Source organism: Pleurodeles waltl, chromosome 10, assembly GCF_031143425.1.
Source record: "Pleurodeles waltl isolate 20211129_DDA chromosome 10, aPleWal1.hap1.20221129, whole genome shotgun sequence".
Classification (NCBI taxonomy): Eukaryota; Metazoa; Chordata; class Amphibia; order Caudata; family Salamandridae; genus Pleurodeles; species Pleurodeles waltl.
In genome coordinates, this window is record NC_090449.1 from 647,511,562 (window position 1) to 647,527,709 (window position 16,148).

The 16,148-nt window shown below is 47.7% G+C and overlaps 1 long non-coding RNA gene across 1 annotated transcript in view; it reads left to right on the plus strand.

Moving 5' to 3' along the window:
• Nucleotides 1-729: 729 nt before the first annotated feature.
• The window catches only part of LOC138260801 (uncharacterized), a 108,655-nt gene continuing 93,236 nt past the window's right edge, over nucleotides 730-16,148 (plus strand). The window contains exons 1-2 of the long non-coding RNA XR_011198998.1: nucleotides 730-976; nucleotides 15,160-15,242. This is a non-coding gene — a long non-coding RNA (uncharacterized lncRNA). The remainder of the gene's footprint in view (nucleotides 977-15,159; nucleotides 15,243-16,148) is intronic.

A 16,148-nucleotide genomic window follows, 5' to 3' on the forward strand; every position in this document is an offset into this window, starting at 1 on the left:
ATTATTGAAATATATCTTCCAAAATGGGGGAACATTTCCAGAATTTGAAGTTTTTTTCTTTATGAGTCTGCAATTTTTCATGGACATCTTGAACAGATGGGTCAATAGCAACAAGCATTGGCAAAGCTCACAGGTCAGGCGTTGGCTGGGCGCTCATCAATACATAAAAAATAAAGGCCCATATTTATACTTTTTTTTAGCGCTGCATATGCGTCACTTATTGATGCAAAATCGGCGCAAACTTACAAAACACAGAGCCGCATTTGCGTCGCTTTTGTGACGAAAAAACGGCGCAAACTTACAAAATACAATTATATTTTACAAGTTTGAGCCGCTTTTGCGTCAAAAAATGACCCAAATGCGGCGCTAAAAAAGTATAAATATGGGCCACAATTGTATTTTGTAAGTTTGCACCGATTTTGCATCAAAAAGCGACGCAAATGCGGCGCAAAAAAGTATACATATGGGCCAAAATGTCTAAAAGTACAAATATTTTTGTTCTCAAAAAGCACTAATTGGCATAGTAATGCCTGGCACTGAAGGGAACTATGTTGAGTGTGGATGAGCTCTTTCTGAAAGAAAGAAATTATATCACTTATGGTTAATGTAACCAGTAGATGAATTGAGCTGACACTGCTCCGTGCTGTATGCTCTGTGTGGTGGCGGGCGGGGGGATGGGGGAAGAGGCATTTCGATTTCAGAATAACGGAACAATTTTTTGGAGCGCGTTGGCTGAAAGCCCCTAAAACTATGTTTTTCGTATGAATTTAGTAAATTTAAAAAGTCTTGCCCAACGCAAGACCTAAAAAAGAAAGAAAGCTTGTCTGCCTTAACTGGGACGTAGGGCCAACGCCATTTCATCCAGCATCACAGATGCAGGAACAGCCTTTCTCATGGCAGAGCCAGCAGTGGCTTCATCACTGAGAACAGCGCCTTTTCCCGTCCTTTAAGGGAGATGGTGGGAACGCAGAAGCAGGTAGGCATCCACCATTGTTACCCGTGTGTGTCTGTTTGTGGCTGTGTGATAACATTGCTATTTTAAATTAACCGTGACACAGTCCTTTTACGGACACTATTAGCAATATTTATGGCTTACTATGTTTTGTTTTTGCACGAAGCCACAATGAACTCTGTGCAAAAGGTGTAGCAATCAATGGTGCTGCAGGTGCAGTGGCACCAGGGATCAGGCGTCTTAAGGGACCCATTTCAGTGCAATTATGGTTTTGTTTTACTGTCAAGCGGGGTCGCGGTGCTTTTTCTTGTTTGCATTATGGTCCGTGACACCCTTGATACCCCACTGCTCCTTACAGTGTGTGTGGAAAATACTGAAAAGCATGTCGGCACTCAAAACATAACTCCTAGGTTGTTGGCGCAGAGCGATTGATCTGCTGACGAGAGCAGAGGAGGAGGATAAGGCATAAGGACTCACTCTTTCCTGAGTCATCGACGAGCATACATGCAACCATTCACTGCTAACTTGTGCATATTTGTTTTTGCCCAGTGGATTGCTTATAATCCAACGCTTTTCCTTGGCAACATACAAAAACAAAGCATAAAATGTACAACTTTGAAAATACATTTAAAGGAGGCGCATCTATAGCATGTATGGCATTTTGAAAACGCAGCGACCAGGCATGTGGAACTAGCCCCAGTTAAAGGTAATATGAGAAGAAAGTCAGAATCTGTCTAAAAGCAGTTTTTGAAAATAATAGCACTTTAGCAGTGAAGATGTGGTTACATTGAATGGAGGTAATGTAAAATAGAAAGGTTTTCTGCCAGACGGTCTAACAAATCTGGTATATCACTGACATCCAGCAGATGGCGATGTTGCCTGGTGTTCTGAGTTGAGCAATCCAGGGTAAAAGTTAAGGCACTTGAGCCTCATTTATAAGGCCCGCGGCCACCAAGAAAGGGCATAAATGTGCCATATCTACATGAGGCAGTGCATTTCTCAAATTGCTGCCATGTGCCAACGCAGGCACCCTTGCAGCATGGTGCTAGGGTGCCTGCATTGTAGGGATGATTGTTTTCATGCAGGAAGGGACACAAGAGGTGTTTTCTTCTTTCTATGTGTGCTGCAGAATGCAAAGATAAAGATATTTCTCATCATTGCTTCACTCTTACGCCACCCCTGAGGTGGCATAGGAATCTGACACATTCCCAGGGGCATATTTACAAGCCCCTTGCACCCCTAAGCGCTGTTGTAGTGCCATTTTTTTTTACTCTAAGTCAGCGCTAAGCAGGCCCTCACCCAGCACCATGTTTACAAAGTGGCTCAATGCTAGCTAGCATTGCTCCACTATATAAACCCTTGCACCAAAGTATAACTGCTCCAGGTATTATGTATGCAAGGGAGCCCAAAAAAGTGGCGCAGGGAAATTTACAAGATTTCACTATGCTATCCTAGCATAATTGTTATTTACGCCTGCCTAGGGCAGGCGTTAAAGTGACACTAGGCTATTTTCTATGGGCCTCCCTGAGCTTTGCCTGACTAGCCTCAACATTTTTGGCACTTGTCCAACACAGTGCACAATGACTCTATTGTCCTAACATGTGCCTTGGAGTGCTGTATTGTAAATACAGCACGTCAAGGGAGCGCAGGACGACAAAAGGAACTGGCGCATCGGAGCCGATGCACTAGTTCCTTGTAAATATACCCCCTGATTTGTAAATCTGGGAATGTGCCACATTCCTTCGGGTTCCATGGGTGCTGCATGGGAACACCAAAAGCAAGATCCATGAAATGCCCCTTTCACACAGTGTTATGCGAGAAAGGAGTCCATATTTACAAGGCCATGAAAAGCCACACAAGGTGACTTTGCATGACCTTGTAAATATGTGCTGTCACACTTGTCCACCAGAGCATCAAAAAAAGGATGGTCCAGTGGCCCAGTATGTTGCTAGGGCCTTGTTAATGAGGCCCTCATTATGATCTGAACAAGTATTCTACAAACAGGGTATGGAGGAAACTATGAGCATCTGTTTTAATGACATTTCGCACGAGAACTGAGAAAATCTACCTACCTATAAGGTCCACAATGTCACTCGTGAAAATTATGACATTTGCAATCGGTGTGACAATATTTCGACAGAGTGGGTGTGACATGGTAACGGTAGCCAGGGCTGCCAACTTTTGATCTAAGGAGTCAAATTCGAGTCCCAGCATCGGCTCAGCATTCAGTAATTCTGTGCACATTACTTAATCTCACCATGCCTAAAAACATGAATATGAGCTTGTGTAATGTAATAGTTGGTCAAGTAGACCGTCCCAATGCCCTTGGGCCGAGTTCCCGTTATAAAATATAAACTACAAAAAAAGTGCAATAGTTACACTCGTACATAATTTATATAATTTACTTCGGTTTGTAGTTTAATAGACTTCATGCCAGAACCTCGGCCTGAAGGGCGTCAAAGCGATGTCCACAAAAGTTCATTGCACGCTGTGCAATATGTTTCACACATACACATAATAGCAAACGGAGTAATTCATCAGGTAAGACAAGTGATGTGAATATCTGAAGGCAAATGTAACTCTGCATGAGTCTACCATGAAGGCCAGGCAAGCAGCCTGAGAGACGCAACACATTGTGCGCAACAGCAGTGTCCTTGATAAAGACCGCTTTGGGTGCTGTGGGCACTCGCCTTGCAGTGGCCTAGGCAGCCTGCCATTCACTCAGGGAGGCTTCCTAAATAGTCCACCCATTGCCATATTGACTAAAAGTAGGGAGGAGTCCTCAGCCATCACCTAGCCAAACCCACCCTGTGATGATGGGGGAAAGGGTGGAGTATATGATTCCTTTGTGGAGGATACTAGTCGGGCAGTTCGGTAAGCGTGTGCCCCAGCATCGTCATGGTCATGAGAGCTGCTTCAGCCCTGTGTGGTGCTGCCTTGTGCCTGCCTGTCCAGCCCAGACTAAAGCCCTCGTTACAAGTTGCTTGTTAAATTCCAACTCATGCTTAACCCCTGTTTATGTATGGATCGGAATTGCGAGTTTCAAGGTATCAAATACATCTGCTAATTATTGAAGGGGCCCGGGGGAGCAGCAGGTAAAGCCGGTCTCCCCCGGGCTGCTTCATAAAGTGGAGCAGGCCGGAAAAATAGATCGTTAGGGTTAGGGGTGAGCTTTAAGAGGAGGTTTTATAGGCAAGTGAGGTGAGGGGCTGCCTCTTTGGACGACTCCTTAACCTTTAGGCATGTTAGGAGAGTTAATGTTTATGCTTCAGGCAGGCCCATTTGAATAAGTTTGTGGTGAGCAAATGGCAGACTTATGTAGGAGAACAAGGTTGTCCGCGAGCCTCTCTGCACGCGGTGCGGGGAGATGACCTGATCAGGCCTGATGTGCTAGACCAGGCCTACATTGGGATAGTCTACCCAATGTGAGCAGCATCAGGTGGGGTCACGGCAGCTATGGCGGTTGTTTCCTAGCCTCGGGGGAGGTCATGAGAAGTAAAGGTGCGGTGCCAATGGTAACACTGCTTGCACCAAGAAAAGAAAGGCAACAGTAAACAAGCATTTGCAATGCAACAGGTCTCGCGTTTGCTCATGTTAGAGCTGATCGCGTTGTAAACTCCTAACCCGACTTTTCATCTCTCGGCAAAAGTGCTTTTGTGTACGTAGCCTGAAAAAGTGAAATTAACTGTGTAAAGCGCTCGACTTCTGCCAAGCGAAATCGCGCTAGGAAAATAGAGAAAATGTAGTCCACGATCCGACAGAAAACAGCGAGCCTCGCATGTTTTCTGTACTTGGTCGCTGCGCTCGAAGAGGGCTAACCACCGGAAAAGTCATGACGTGTGCATGCCTTCCACTAATGAAAGCAAGCAGATTTTACTAGGCAAGCCCACGAACCAATGAAGCACACTGACATGACGTCAACAGGGCTCCGAGCCCTTTTCTAATAACTAAAGCGTCTCGCTGCGATACGCATGCGCGAGCGCATGCAACGCAGGCTTGACCCTAAAAAGCTACAATTACAGTGGCTGAAGATAAAAAGGAATTGGTGACTGCTGCAACTGAGGTGAGAACTCTTGAGGACAGGAGTGGCGAGGGACCTGTAATACAAGAGATGGAGACGACAGGCGCTTCAGGAGCACCCGAGACCCAATGGAAAATGAAGGAGTGTTGGAAATGGCCCTCTCTGAGGGGTTGCTACCTTCCTCTTCCTGGTTTTCTGACCTTCTTTTTGTTGGCTTTAGGACTCTTGACACTTTACCACTGCTGACCAGTGTTACAGTGCAGGTGCCCTCTCCGATAAACATGGAATGATTGGTTTACACCTGTTTGGTAAATTTGATTTCCATGTAAGTCCCTTGTAAAGTGGTATACCATATACCCAAGGCCTGTAAATTAAATACTACTAGTGGATCTGCAGCGCTAATTGCACCACTCACAACGTAGCATTTCAAACTTGTCTTAGGCCTGTCCCGCAGGACCTGTGTGAGCAGTTTACTGCCACCTTGACTTGGCATTTCAAACTCCTTGCCAAGGCCTAAATTCCCCTTTATTAAACTTAGTTACCCCAAAGGTTGGCCCTAGTGTGAGAAAGTAGCCTTGTTCTAGCATGGTTACCCCCAGTTTTGGCCTATTTGTGAGTGTATGTCAGTGTGTTTTTACTGTGTCACTGGGATCCTGCTAGCCAGGACCCCAGTGCTTATAGTGAAAGCCCTATTTGTCAGTGCATTTTGCCTGTCTTACTGGGATCCTGCTTGTCAGGACCCCAGTGCTCATAGTTTGTGGCCTAAGGTGTGTGTTGTCAGTAATTCTTGACTGTGTCACTAAGGCTCTACTAACCAAAACCTCAGTGCTTATGCTCTCTCTGCTTTTAAATTTGTCACTATAGGCTAGTGACTTAATTTACCAATTTCAATTGGCAACCTGGACTCCCCTTTTAAGTCCCTTGTATATGGTACCTAGGTACCCAGGGCATTGGGGTTCCAGGAGATCCGTATGGGCTGCAGCATTTCTTTTGCCACCCATAAGATGCTCAGACAAGCCCTTCCACAACACTGCCAGTGCAGCATGCGTGAAATAGGGCACACACTATTTCACATCCATTTTCACTGCACCTAAGTAACTTATAAGTCACCTACATGTCTAACCTTCATTTACTGGAGGTTAGGTGCAAAGTTACTAAGTGTGAGGGCACCCTTGCACTAGCAAAGGTGACTCACATAGTTCAGGGCCAATTCCCGGGACTTTATGAGTATGGGGAGGTCCTTACACGTGTGCACTACATATAGGTCAATACTTATATGTAGCTTCATAATGGTAACTCTGAATATGACCATGTAAGGTGTCCAAGACCATGGAATTGTCCCCCCATTCGAAATCTGGTATTGAGGAGCCAATTCCATGCATCCTCAGGGCTCCTCCGTGGACCCCCAGTACTGCCAAACCAGCTCTCTGAGGCTTGCAATGTAGCTACAGCTGCTGCCACGTCACAGACATGGTTCTGCCCTCCTGGGCTCTGAGCAGCTAAGTCCCAGGAAGGCAGAACAAAGCATTTCCTATGGGAGCAGGGTGTTACACCGTCTCCCTATGGAAATAGGTGTTGCAGGCTGGGGAGGGGTAGCCTCCCCCATCCTCTAGAAATGCTTTGAATGGCACAGATGGTGCCCTCCTTGCATAAGCAAGTCTACACCAGTTCAGGGAGCCCGAGTCCCTGCTCTGGCGCAAAACTGGACAAAGGAAAGGGGAGTGACCGCTCCCCTGTCCATCACCACCCCTTGGGTGGTGCCCAGCGCTCCTCCAGTGTGTCCCAGACTTTAGCCATCTTGTTTTCCAAGGTGTGGGGAGACTCTGGAGGCCTCTGAGTGGCCAGTGCCAGCAGGTGATGTCAGAGACCCCTCCCGATGGGTCCATACCTGATAAGGTAGCCAATCCCCCTCTCAGGGCTATTTAGGGTCTCTCCTGTGGGTTTCTCTTCAGATTCTTCTTGCAAGTTTCCAGCAGGAATCCTCTGCAACTACTACTTCATCCTCTGACCTCGGATCGACCACAGACTGCTCTAGGAACAGCTGTAACAGCAACAAAGTATCCAGAAGGGCTACTTTTCCTCTGCAACTTCAGCTCCAGCCAGCAACTGCAACAGTTTCCATGGTGTGCACTCTCTGGGGACTCCCTGTCTTCATCCTCCACCAGAAGGACCAAATAAATCTCCTGTGGAGTGCCAAAGTCATTTCCCTGCTCAAGCAGGCACCTTCTAAGTTGACGACCAGTTCTCTTGGACTCCTTTCCTGGCGACAAGCATGCTCCTTGGAACACAGGTGGTGGACCTCTTCGACACCGACTGTCCTGAGGTCCTGCTGTCCCAATTTGGAGAAGGTAAGACCTTGCCTTACCCGAGTATGACAGTACCCCTATGCACCGCATCTTCTTCACCTCCTGAGGCCTCTGTGCACTATTTGCAAAATTCATTTGTGCACATCCTGGCTCAGGTCCCCAGCACTCTATCCTGTGATGCTCAACTTGCTGAGTTGACCTCCGGCAGCATGGGACCTTCCTTTGTAGTGCTGCACCAACTGCATTTTGCACCTCCTTTGTCCCTGTGTCCTGGTTCACCCGTGGTTGCTGTCTGGTCTTCTGAGGGCTCTCCGAAGTGCTGAGAGCCCCTTCTTCCTCCTCACACAGAGTTGAGGCCCCCAGATCCCTCCTGGGTGAAGACAGCACCGCTGTGAAGCAAAACGCCACTTTGCCGGAACCAAGGCTTGTTGGACGAATCCAGCACCAAAACTTGCCAGCATCCAACATCTCTTCATGGGACATCCATTGCATCATGCAGGAACCCGCTGACATCTTCCTTGGGTGCATTTCTGTAGTCTTCGTCCAACCAGGGACTCTTTTTTTGCACTCTCTTCTGGGTTGGTAGGGGCTCCTGTCCGTCTTGGAACTTCTTCCGACTTATGGACTTGGTCTCCTTCCTTTGCAGGTCTTCAGGTCCAGGAATCCACCATTTGTTGGTTACAGTCTTGCTGGTTCTTGCAATAACTCTAATCACGACTTGTAGTGTGTCCTAAGGAAACTTGTAGTACTTTACTCCTACTTTCCTGGGCTCTGGGGTGGGGTAATTTACTAAACCTTTACTGTATTCTTACCCTCACACTGATTCTCTACACACTACACTTGTCTAGGGGGGAATTTGTGATTCACATTCCACTTTCTTTGTATTGGTTTGTGCTGCCCCTGGACCTATTTTCTCCCATTGCATTCTCTAGCATTTCCTATTGTCTGCACTATCCTATTGTTAGACTTTTCATTCTTTGAGTGGTGTCCCTTAACTTTTTGCCTCTGTTTCCCAGGTTGTTGATGTGTGGTGGACTCTGATTTTGCTGTTTTTGTTACGCTGGGCACTTTACCACTGCTAACCAGTGCTAAAATGCAAGTGCTCCTTTACAAAATGTGTATGTAATTGGCTTATCTATGATTGGCATATTTGATTTATTAGTAAGTCCCTAGTACAGTGCACTAGAGATGCCCAGGGCCTGTAAATCAAATGCTGTTAGTGGGCCTGCAGCACTGGTTGTGCCACCCACATAAGTAGCTCTGTAATCATGTCTCAGACCTGCCACTGCAGTGTCTGTGTGTGCAGTTTTAACTGTAAATTTGACTTGGTAACTGTACCCACTTGCCAGGTCTAAACCTTTCCTTTTCTGATATGTAAGGTACCCCTAAGGTAGGCCAGAGGTAGCCCCAAGGGCAGGGTGCAGTGTGTTGTTAAGATAGGACATATAGGGGGTTATTCTAACTTTGGAGGAGGTGTTAATCCGTCCCAAAAGTGACGGAAAGTGACGGATTTACCACCAGCCGTATTACGAGTCCATTATATCCTATGGAACTCGTAATACGGCTGGTGGTATATCCGTCACTTTACCGTCACTTTTGGGATGGATTAACACTCCTCCAAAGTTAGAATAACCCCCATAGTAATGTGGTTTATATGTCCCGAAAGTGAAATATTGCTAAATTTGTTTTTCACTGTTGCAAGGCCTGTCCCTCTCAAAGGTTAACATGGGGGGCTACCTTTAAATCTGATTAAAGTGTAGATTCCCTTTGGGAGCAGATGGACATGTGGAGTTTGGGGTCTCTGAACTCACAATTTAAAAATACATCTTTTAGTAAAGTTGATTTAAGATTTTGTGTTTGAAAATGCCACTTTTAGAAAGTGAGCATTTTCTTGCTTATGCCATTTCTGTGACTCTGCCTGGTTGTGTATTCCCTGCCTGGGTCAGTTTGACAGTTGGACTGGTTGCACCTCACTCTAGACAGTGACACAAAGGGAGCTGGGATGTAGTCTGCATTTCCTGATGAGCCATCTGTGCTAGGAGGAAGGAGAGAAGTGGTCACTCACACCTGAAACGGCTGTGCCTGCCCTAAAACAATGCAGTCTCCAACCCCCTCGTGAGAAGGCCTAATTCAAAGGAGAAATTGGGTATAAGAAGGGCACCAAAACCAAAGATTTTTGAACACTTCTGGAAACCAAGAGGAACCTCTGCCTGCAGAAGAGCTGACGAGTTGAGGAAGAAGAGCTGCCCTGCCTGTGACTCTGCCTTGTGGAGCTATCCTGCAGTTGCTGCTTCTGCCTGAGTAAGAGGGGAAAGACTGGATGTTGTGTGCCTTCCATCTTGTGAAGATCTCCAAGGGCTTGATTTAGAGCTTGACGTCTCAGGAACAGCAAAGACTTCTCTCTGCCATCACCTGGAATCTCTGGAGAGACTCCTACCCTGCCAAGTGGTGTCCATCCAGTTCCTGGAACCCTGAAAGGAGAAGCTGGCAGCCTAAGAGGAAGAAATCCATAAGCAGAATGCATTGCGGCGAAAAGATCGACGCAACTCTGATCTGCGGCTGAAAATTTGAAACGCTGCCAGTTTCGCGGCTGAAAATCGACGCTTGCCTGCAACATGACCCAAAGATCGACGCCCAGGGCTGGAGAAACGACGCACAGCATTGCTGACTGAGGCTGGTGAGATCGCAACCCGCGCTGCATGGTTTTCGAATCATTGTGCGGCTGGATTTCTGACGCAAGTACTGCTGGGTGTGTAAAAACAACGCAAAGCCTGCCCGGACCCGAGAGTGCTGACCGGATCGACGTATCACACTCCTGCGGAGAGAAGAAACAACACGCCCCTGTAGGAGGCTGGCCTGGCTTATAGTGGATACCTGAGGGTACTTACACCTTGTGCCAGGTCAAGTTATACCTTATTAGTAGATTAGTAGTGTTCTAGCAGCTTAGGATGATAGAAATAGCTATAGCAGAGCAGCTTAGGCTGAAACTAGGAGACATGCAAAGCTCCTACTATATCACTTATATCATATAGCACTATCTCATAAGAATCACAATACTCAGAGTTACTAAAAATAAAGGTACTTTATTTTAGTGACAATGTACCAAAAATATCTCAGAGGATATACTCCCTTAGGAGGTAAGTAAAATACACAAAATATACACACAAACCAAAATCAGGTGAGTAAACAGTTAGAAAGTAGTGCAAACACTGTAGAATGCAATAGGATGCAATAGGCCTAGGGGCAACACAAACCATATACTAAGAAAGTGGAATTCGAACCACTTAGGGACCCCCGGTCTAGTGTAGTGTGTAGAGGGTCACTGGGAGTGTAAGAAAACACTAAGGGTGTCCAAGATACGCCTCCCAAAGACCCTGAAAAGTAGGAGTAAAGTGACCCTACTTCCTCAGAAACACACTAAAGTCGTGATAGGAGATTCTGCAAAGACCACAACAGACTGCAAAGCACTGAAGATGGATTCCTGGACCTGAGGATGTATAAAGGAAGGGGACCAAGTCCAAGAGTCACGAAAGTGTCCAGGGTGGGCAGGAGCCCACTAAACCCCGGATGAAGGTGCAAAATGGCTGCCTTCAGGTGGAAGAAGCTGAAGATTCTGCAACAACAGAAGATGCGAGGAACTTCTCCTTTCCACAGAGGATGTCCCACAAGCGCTGGAGGCAGCAGAGTTGTTTCTTTGGAGAAAGACTGCAAACAAGCCTTGCTAGCTGCAAAGGTGACGGTTGAATAAAAAGGGTGCTGCCCGGGCCCAGGAAGGACCAGGAGATCGCCACTTGGAAGAGGAGACAGAGGGGACCCTCAGCAACACAGAGAGCCCATGCACAAGAAGGCAACACCCACAGAAGTACTTGAACATGGGTTCAAGAAAACTGACCACGGCGGTCGTCTCAACACTACAAAAAAGGGTCCCATGAAGCCGGTGGTCAACTCAGCGAGTTGAGCAATGCAGGAAGGAGTGCTGGGGACATGGGCTAGGTTGTGCACAAAGGATTCCTTGGAAAATTTCACAGAAGCCCTCAGCAGCTGCAGTTCACACAGTACACAGGATTACTGTCTGGAGAGGGGAAGCAAGGACTTACCTCTTCCAAATTTGGAAAGTTGAACCACTGGACAGTTTGGGTCACTTGGGTCCACCACCTGTGTTCCAGGGGCCACGCTCGTCAGGATGAGAGGGGTCCCAGAGTACCTTTGACGCTGAAGTTTGGTGCCTGCTGGAGCAGGGGGAAGAATCTGTCAACCCACGGGAGATTTCTTCTTGGCTTCCAGTGCAGGGTGAAGGCAGACAGCCCACAGAGCATGCACCACCAGGAAACGGTCGAGAAAGCCGGCAGGATTAGGCCTCCATTGTGCCCTCACACCTCTGGATTCAAGATGGCAGAGGTCTGTGACACACTGGGGGAGCTCTGGGCACCACCCCTGGGGTGGTGATGGACAGGGGAGTGGTCACTCCCATTTCCTTTGTCCAATTTCGTGCCAGATCAGGGGCTAGGGGTTCCTTGAACCAGTGCAGACTGGCTTATGCAAGGATGGCACCATCTGTACCCTTCAAAGCATTTCCAGAGGCTGGGAGAAGCTACTCCTCCCCAGCCCTTAACACCTATTTCCAAAGGGAGAGGGTGTAACACCCTCTCTCTGAGGAAATCCTTTGTTCTGCTTTCCTGGGACTGGGCTGCCCAGACCCTAGGAGGGCAGAACCCTGTCTGTGGTTTGGCAGCAGTGGTAGCTGCAGAGAAAACCCCAGAGAGCTGTTTTGGCAGTATCCGGGGTCCATGGTGGAGCTCTGGGGATGCATGGGATTGGCACCCCAATACCAGATTTGGCGTGGGGGGACAATTCCATTAGACATGTTACATGGCCATATTCGGAGTTACCATTGTTAAGCTACATATAGGTATTGACCTATATGTAGTGCACACGTGTAATGGTGTCCCCGCACTCACAAAGCCCGGGAAAATCACCCTGAACTATGTGGGGGCACCTTGGCTAGTGCCAGGGTGCCATCACACTTAGTAACTTTGCACCTAACCTTCACCAAGTGAGGGTTAGACATGTAGGTGACTAATAAGTTACTTAAGTGCAATGTAAAATGGCTGTGAAATAACGTGGACATTATTTCACTCAGGCTGCAGTGGTAGCCCTGTGCAAGAATTGTCTGAGCTCCCTATGGGTGGCAAAAGAAATGCTGCAGCCTATAGGGTTCTCCTGCAACCCCAGTACCCTGGGTACTTAGGTACCATATACTAGGGAATTATAAGGGTGTTCCAGTGTGCCAATTAGAATTGGTGAAAATGGTCACTAGCCTATAGTGACAATTTTAAAGGCACTGAGGTTTTGATTAGCAGAGCCTCAGTGACACAGTTAGTCACTACACAGATACACACATTCAGACCACAAACTATGAGCACTGAGGTCCTGGCTAGCAGAATCCCAGTGAGACTGGCAAAAACAAACTTACATACATGTGAAAAATGGGGGTAACATGCCAGGCGGAGATGGTACTTTCCTACACAACCCCCCTCCCCAAACGAGGGACAATAAGGCTAACCTTGCCCGGATGTGTCTTCATTGTCTAAGTGGCAATATCTGGAGAGTCCATCTGCATTGGACTGGGTACTCCCAGGTCTATGTTCCACCGTATAGTCCATTTCCTGTAGGGGGATGGAGCACCTCAACAATTTAGGGTTTTCACCTTTCATCTGTTTAAGCCATGATAGAGGTTTGTGGTCTGTCTGTACAATAAAGTGAGTACGAAACAGGTGTGGTCTCACGTTTTTCAGGGCCCAGGCCACAGCAAAGGCCTCCATCTCCATGACAAACCAACACTTTTCTCTAGGGGTCAACCTCCTGCTGATAAAAGCAACAGGTTGATCCTGGCCCTCAGTGTTAAGCTGTGATAGAACTGCCCCTACCCCTAACTCAGAAGCATCAGTTTGGACTATGAATTTCTTGGAGTGACAAGGGCTTTTTAGGACAGGTGCAGAGCACATGGCCTGGTTTAGCTCATCAAAAGCCTTTTGACAGCTGGCTGTCCACAATGCCTTTTTAGGCATCTTCTTGCTGGTGAGGTCATTAAGAGGAGCTGCAATGCACCCATAGCTCTTAACTGGTACGGTGCCTTGGACGAGGTGATCTCGTCCAAGGCACCGGTTCCCGGGTGCCTTGGACGAGATCACCTCGTCCTGCACCCGGCCCACGGGGGAGCGCTAGCGCTGCCCCGTCTGCCCCCCACCCACACCCCCTGGTCGTGGATGGAAGAAGAATCCATTCCAACCCCGAGCCCCCCTCCTCGGCAATCTGATGACGTCAGCGCGCTCACAAAAACCACTAGACACCAGGGAAATAATTTTGGTCATTTTTTTTTGTGAATGACCCCTTGGTCAAGGGTCGCTCCCATTGGGGGCCATTTTTTTTCATATTTCGCCACCCCCGGGGGCAGATCTGTCGATTTTTTGGCCGATCAGCCCCCTGGGGGGGGGGGGGTGCGAAAACCACTAGACACCAGGGAATTTTTATGTTATGTTTTTTGGGAGCGACCCATTGGGCAAGGGTCGCTCCCATTGGGGGCAATTAATTTTTTATCCTATTTCGGCCCCCATCCCCCGGGGCAGATTGGCCGATTTTTCAGCCGATCTGCCCCCAGGGGGCGGGGGGGGGTCCGAAAACCACTAGACACCAGGGAAATAATTTTGGTCATTTTTTGGGGGGATCGACCCCTTGGGCAAGGGTCGCTCCCATTGGAGGCTATTTTTTTCCTATTTCGGCCTCCTGGGGGCAGATCGGCTGATTTTTCAGCCAATCTGCTCCCAGGGGGGGCCAAAAACCACTAGACACCAGGGAATTTTTATGTTATGTTTTTTGGGAACGACCCCTTGGGCAGTGGTCGCTCCCATTGGGGGCAATTTTTTAAAATCCTATTTCGCCCCCCTGGGGCAGATCGGCCAATTTTTTGGCCGATCTGCCCCCAGGGGGGGTCCGAAAACCACTAGACACCAGGGAATTTATTTTCTTTGTTTTTGGGCAGCAATAATTTTTTATATGTTTCGCCCCCCCCCCCGGGGCTAGATCGGCCATGTTTTTTGCCGATCTGGCCCCCGGGGGGTCGAAACCCACTAGGCGCCAGGGATTGTGTGGTGTGTGTGTGTGTTTTGTGTGTTTGGGGGCACCCTTTGGGCAAGGAAATTTCATATTGCCCATCTCTGCCCGGGGGATGGGCCTATTTTTGTAGGCCCATCTGCCCCCAAGGAGGGCAGAAACCACCGATACGTCAGGGATTTTTTTGTTTGTTCCCCTTTTTTTTGTTTGGTGCTGAGGGTGCCCACTTTTGCCCCCTTTGGCAAGGGTCGCCCCCTAAAGGGGACACAGCTGTTGGCCATTTCTGCCCCCCTTGGGGGCAGATTGACCAATATTTTTTACACCCATCTGCCCCCAAGGGGGGGCAGAATCCACTTAGGCCCCAGGGATCCTGTGTGTGTTTTGTGTGGGGGCGGCACCTTTGGCAAGGGTCCCTGGCTCGTTAGTGATGGCCATTTCTGCCCACCTTAGAGGCAGATCAGAAGGCACCAAGATGTCAGAGATTTAATTTTTTTGGTTCCCTTTGTTTTTTTTGTGCTGGGGGCACCCCTATTCGCCCCCTTTTGCAAGTGCCGCCCCTCCCCCCAAACAGGGTACAGAGCTGTTGGCCATTTCTGCCCCACTTGGGGCAGATCAGCCTATTTTGTTTTTAGGCCCATCTGCCTCCTAGTGGGGCAGAAGCCACTTAGGCACCAGGGACAATTTCTAAGTTCTTGGTGGTGGGGTGTTTGTCAACTGGCAAAGTGTTTGTATTTGTGATTATAACAATTTATTTCTTCTTTTTGTTCTAGTTCAAAGCTTTTGCTTGCTTTGCTGTGGATCCTTGCGGTTTCGGCAGTAGTTGTCCTGCGGTTTGCATAGTTGCATGTTTTAGGTAAGTGAAAGCAATTTACTCCAAAGAAGTATTGTTGACATGCATGAATAATATGTTTGGAGGAGGTGTACTAAATGCAGTATTGTGTGTGAAATTGTCCTTACATTTGAGCACAATGATATTTGTGTTGTCATATGTTTAATTTGCTTTTTTATTTTTTATTTTTAGTGGGATATCATTGGTGATTGTTGTGTCTGTGCAGAGTAGTTGCTGGTGAGTAGATTTTTAAGGCAAGTGAGTGGTATAGTTTTTTAGTACATAACTCTTTGTGATAAAACTACACTTTGTTTATTACTTATTTTAGTGCTAGTTGTTGTTGGCAATCCATTTGTTGTTAGTGAGGATCATAGCTAGCCGCAGAGTGACCGCTCAGCAGGTTGTTGGCATGCTCTTTGAGTCGTCTTCAGACCATGATTACTAGACTGACTCTGCATCTGAGGCAGAGGAGGAAGTGAGAGATTCTGGGTGTGAGTTTTCTGTCCGAGAGTATTCTTCTGATGAGGAAGCTACTCTCAGTGCAGATGAAGGGCCTGTTTTAGAGGAGGACATTGATGTGCCAAGAGTGCAGCAGCCTGGGGCTGAAGGGCTTCCCATTAGAATACCTGACACCTGGATTGCCCCAAACATGGAGCAGCCACAGTTACCTCCATTTACTGGTCTCCCAGGGTGTAGAGTCAATACGGAAAACTTTTTGCCTGTCCATTTCTTTCACTTGTTTATGGACGATGTATTTTTGGAAGAGATTGTGGAGCAGACTAATTTGTATGCAGAGCAATATTTGAGGGACAACGCTGCCAGACTTAGGTCTCAGTCTAGAGCTACTCAGTGGGTTCCCACATATCTGGAAGAGATGAAAAAGTTTTTAGGTTTAACTTTTTTGATGGGGTTGATCAGGAAGCCGTCACT